Below are 6,000 nucleotides of genomic sequence, written 5' to 3' on the forward strand. Positions count from 1 at the left end.
ACCATACTTACTACACACCACACACACATTATACAGGGTTAATTGTTGACAAAAGCTTGAAAATAATACAGATCCCTTGCTTCTCATTTCAGAGATAATGCTTGGTAATTCCGGGGCTTTTCCTTCAGCCCTCCCAGGCCTCAGGGCAAAACAGGAAAGGAAAGTATCTGAACATCCTGGACACGCACAGATCAACACGGCCCGACAACCTCTCCCGCATTTTTTTTATAAATTACTAAAGCAGCAAATCCTTCAGCCAGTTACTGTCACTGCATCCTTAATTGGTTAGCATAGCTGAACTAAGTGCCAAAAAACTGGAACAATAGATTTTTTTTTTTTTTACAACAAAGGAGGCAGCTCAAGGGCACACAAAAAAAGAAAACAATAATAAAAAAAGCCCGCTACTCGCTGCTCCTAAAAAAGAAACAAAAGAGGTGGCCGAAAGCAAGATCAAATACGGGAGGAGAGATGTCCTGATACCCTCCTCTTGAAAGAGTTCAAATCGTAGGCAGGAGGAAATACAGATGAAGGAAGATTGTTCCAGAGTTTACCAGCGTGAGGGATGAAAGAGTGAAGATGCTGGTTAACTCTTGCATAAGGGGTTTGGACAGTATAGGGATGAGCATGAGTAGAAAGTCGAGTGCAGCAGGACCGTGGGAGGGGGGGAGGCATGCAGTTAGCAAGTTCAGAAGAGCAGTCAGCGTGGAAATATCGATAGAACATAGAAGGAGAGGCAACATCGCGGCGGAATTTAAGAGGTAGAAGACTATCAGTATGAGGAGGAGAGCTGATGAGACGAAGAGCCTTAGCCTCCACTCTGTCCAGAAGAGCTGTGAGTGGAGCCCCCCACATGAGATGCATACTCCATACGAGGGCGGACAAGGCCCCTGTATATGGACAGCAACTGTGCAGGGGAGAAGAACTGGCGGAGACGGTACAGAACGCCCAGCCTCGAGGAAGCTGATTTAGTAAGAGATGAGATATGAAGTTTCCAGTTGAGATTTTGAGTTAAGGATAGACCGAGGATGTTTAGTGTTGAGGAAGGTGATAGCTGGGTGTTGTCAAAGAATAGGGGATAGTTGTTTGGAAGATTGTGTCGAGTGGATAGGTGGAGAAACTGTGTTTTTGAGGCGTTGAAGGACACCAGGTTCTTCTTGCCCCAATCGGAAATAATAGTAAGGGCTGAGGCTAAGCGTTCTGCAGCCTCCAGCCTTGAGTCGTTAAGCTCCTGTAGGGTGGGTCTTCTTCTATTAAAAGAAGTTGAGTAATGCAGAGTGGAATCATCGGCGTAGGAATGGATAGGACAGTTCGTTTTGGAAAGATGATCATCAATGAACAACAGAAAAAGAGTGGGAGATAGGACAGAACCCTGTGGGACACCACTGTTAATAGATTTAGGGGAAGAACAGTGACCGTCTACCACGGCAGAAATAGAACGGTCAGAAAGGAAACTGGAGATAAAGGTACAGAGAGAAGGATAGAAACCGTAGGAGGGTAGTTTGGAAAGCAAAGATTTGTGCCAGACCCTATCAAAAGCTTTTGATATGTCTAGTGCAATAGCAAAGGTTTCACGGAAACGGCTAAGAAGATTAAGGCGTGATTTTGAAGTACGTACATACCGGTATCCTTGTTCCGATATTTCGGATATTTCTTATATTTACATCATTAAAAAATCTAAAGTCCCCTCGATAGAACTTTCTTTATGACACCACGGTGGGTGAAAAAGTCTGTACGACGGATGATTGTGAATACATCCTAACATACCTAGAGTGGATTACTGAGTGGTCTAAAGAATGGAAAGGTCATCCAACCAATGCACTTTGGGACCAGAAATAGCAAACAACATAAAGCATGTCTGGGAAGCATCTGCATGTCGTGTCTTGAAGAAAGTTATCCGTATACATCTGTCTAAGGAAACTCGTAACATAAGCAATATGGCCAGGTCCAAAGCGATGAACCACGAAAGTAAGGTGCCGGGAGTAATGTATTTAAATCGTTATTAAGACTTCATTTGGACTACGCAGTGAAGCTTTGTTAAATATTATTACAAAAAAGGGCGATGAAAAGCTGGAAAGAGTTCACTGTCGCGCTACGAATACTATAAGATCTTTGCGGTTTTACCGTTAAGAAGACTCGTGTGGTTCAACATGTTTACGTTGAAAAAAAAAGACAGGGATTTAATAAAGTAATTTAAAAACTAAATATATTCAGTACGGTCGATCACAGCCACATTTTTTTTTACCTAAAAACTAACTCGAAAAATATAAAAAATATCTACCGATTCGAGATAGGCGATGCAGTACCATATAGATAAGTTACCCGCCACTGGAAGAACATTCCTACAGGAACTGAACATTCCCGTACTTAGGTACATACAGCATTTAACTTACTCTGTTCGGCAAGTCACTGAATTGCCTTACATACTGATTAAATCACTAAACTGGCGACGTTCCACACCGACAAACTCACCGCGAGGGGGCGGTGACCGAGTGTTCAGTGTTTGGATGTGGTGAGCCCTTGGACCTAGGTTCAGGGCTAGGTTCGAGTCCCATCGAAATACGTTGATTTTTCAACCATCGCCAAGTGGCGGAATCCTACCCACATGCTGCCCAGATCCACTCTCAACCCAACTTTAGCGACGTAGGTCAAGTGGAACACGAGGGGCAACATGGACCAGGAAAGTCATACATCACGGCAGCCACTGTTAATAAAATTCGCCTAACGGGCTGGGGTAGCGTAAAAGGCCCCTGATGACAGCCTGCCAGTGCTATAGGCAATACACACACACACACACACACAAAAAAAAAAAAAAAAAAAAAAAAATCCTCTTTAGCAGCCCCCCAGCCTTTGTGTTTTCATCCTTTCCATATTACTCATCAATGCCTTATTGTATACATAATATCACTTATCTGTTTAAAGGATGTGCTTGTTGCAGTGTGATTTATATCATTTTGAAAGGAAACAGAGAGAGAGAGAGAGAGAGAGAGAGAGAGAGAGAGAGAGAGAGAGAGAGAGAGAGAGAGAGAGAGAGAGAGAGAGAGAGAGAGAGAGAGAGAGAGAGAGAGAGAGAGGAAAAGGTAAAGAGGGTAGTGACTAAGTAGAGGAAGGAACTAAAAGGGTAAAGAGAAGATGACGGATAGTGTCATCAGAGGGTAAAAACAGCTGGAACTATTAAGAGAAGAGGAGAAAGAAGAGACGCAGGAGGAGGAGGAGGAAGACGTATGATGCTAGGCGAGATGGATGGAGGCAAGAGCTATTAAGGGAAGAGGATGAGGAGAAGCAAGGGAGGCGGGGAACGAGGAGGAGGAAAAAGAGGAGAAATTATTTTAGGTGATAAAAAGGATGTCACAACTGTTAGGAGGAGGAGGAGGAGGAGGAAATGAAATGAGGCAAATGACGTTTAAATAAAGATAAAGAGGAAGAGAAGGATATAAAATGACGCAAATGACGTTAAAATAGGATAAGGAGGAAAAGGAGATTGTTGGAAATAGGACGAGGAGAAGGAGAAGATGGAGCGATGGAAATGACGTTAGTAAGGACAAGAAGGATGAAGAGGAGACTGAACGAATAAAATGAAGTTGAATAGGATAATAAGTGTCGTCTAAACAAGAGGAGGACGGCATGGAATTCGGAGCAGCACATAGAGGCATGGAATCAGGAGCAGCACATAGAGGCATGGAATTCGGAGCAGCACATAGAGGCATGGAATCAGGAGCAGCACATAGAGGCATGGAATTCGGAGCAGCACATAGAGGCATGGAATCAGGAGCAGCACATAGAGGCATGGAATTCGGAGCAGCACATAGAGGCGTGGAATCAGGAGCAGCACATAGAGGCATGGAATTAGAGCACCACATAAGAGACATGGACTTAGGAGCAGCACAAAGAGGGATGGAATTAGGAGCAGCACATAGAGGCATGGAATTAGGAGCAGCACATAGAGGCATGGAATTAGGAGCAGCACAAAGAGGGATGGAATTAGGAGCAGCACATAGAGGCATGGAATTAGGAGCAGCACATAGAGGCATGGAATTAGGAGCAGCACATAGAGGCATGGAATTAGGAACAGCATATAGAGGCATGGAATTCGGAGCAGCGCATAGAGGCATGGAATTAAGAGCAGCACATAGAGGCATGGAATTAAGAGCAGCACATAGAGGCATGGAATTAAGAGCAGCACATAGAGGCATGGAATTAAGAGCAGCACATAGAGGCATGGAATTAGGAGCAGCACATAGAGGCATGGAATTAGGAGCAGCACATAGAGGCATGGAATTAAGAGCAGCACATAGAGGCATGGAATTAGGAGCAGCACATAGAGGCATGGAATTAGGAGCAGCACATAGAGGCATGGAATTAAGAGCAGCACATAGAGGCATGGAATTAAGAGCAGCACATAGAGGCATGGAATTAAGAGCAGCACATAGAGGCATGGAATTAGGAGCAGCACATAGAGGCATGGAATCAGGAGCAGCACATAGAGGCATGGAATTAGAGCACCACATAAGAGACATGGAATTCGGAGCAGCACATAGAGGCATGGAATCAGGAGCAGCACATAGAGGCATGGAATTAGAGCACCACATAAGAGACATGGAATTAGGAGCAGCACAAAGAGGGATGGAATTAGGAGCAGCACATAGAGGCATGGAATTAGGAGCAGCACAAAGAGGCATAGAATTAGGAACAGCACATAGAGGCATGGAATTAAGAGCAGCACATAGAGGCATGGAATTAAGAGCAGCACATAGAGGCATGGAATTAAGAGCAGCACATAGAGGCATGGAATTAAGAGCAGCACATAGAGGCATGGAATTAAGAGCAGCACATAGAGGCATGGAATTAAGAGCAGCACATAGAGGCATGGAATTAAGAGCAGCACATAGAGGCATGGAATTCGGAGCAGCGCATAGAGGCATGGAATCAGGAGTAGCACATAGAGGCATGGAATTAGGAGCAGCACATAGAGGCATGGAATTAAGAGCAGCACATAGAGGCATGGAATTAAGAGCAGCACATAGAGGCATGGAATTAGGAGCAGCACATAGAGGCATGGAATTAGGAGCAGCACATAGAGGCATGGAATTAGGAGTAGCATATAGTGGCATGGAATTAGGAGCAGCACATAGAGGCATGGAATTAGGAGCAGCACATGGAGGCACATCAAGTAATAATGATTGGGGCAAAAATATATATTTCACAAAGGGAGTGGTTCCTATATTGACTGAGGGAGTGCGAATATTTCAAGGGGAGTGCAAATTGGATGTATAACAATGACTGGTGGAGTGTAAATTATACGTATAATAACGACTGGGGAGTGCATATTAAATGCTACACCGGCACAGGGTTAATGAACCAAAAAGCTTACATACACGCTGGCCGTATTTTCTCCCAAGGCCACAGTTTTTGACAAGTTCCAGGTAACTGATATTCACAAACAAAATTATGTTCTTTCGCGCCTCATCTTATGCAGATCAACGTGCACTTGGGCACGAGCACGGCGGCCTTCACCGAACACTCCAGCGAAAAAGCAAGGCTGAAAAATAAAAGAATCCCTGAAGTTGCTAGTTTTACGATGCGAGTCAAAGTTTGGCGGGTATCTTTAACGACCAGAATGAGCATGAAATTTGCATTTTATTGCTGAAACTAAAGGACGACGTGACATATTATTTTTCATCCATATATATATATATATATATATATATATATATATATATATATATATATATATATATATATATATATATATATATATATATATATATATATATATATATATATATATATATATATACCTAATCGATTTTGGTCATGATAATTATTTTTGCAGTTATGAGTATTAAGATGAAGAATATTGATGTTTCTGTGAATGACCTCATAGTATTACGCCTATTATTCTATTTCCGTAGTTACTTTCTATAGTTTTCACTTGTGGAATGTCTGCTTTGTAGAGCAGGATTTTAAAAATTAACGAAGAGTATTACTGTATATTTATAAGGG

Source organism: Eriocheir sinensis, chromosome 7 (genome assembly GCF_024679095.1).
Source record: "Eriocheir sinensis breed Jianghai 21 chromosome 7, ASM2467909v1, whole genome shotgun sequence".
Lineage (NCBI taxonomy): Eukaryota > Metazoa > Arthropoda > Malacostraca > Decapoda > Varunidae > Eriocheir > Eriocheir sinensis.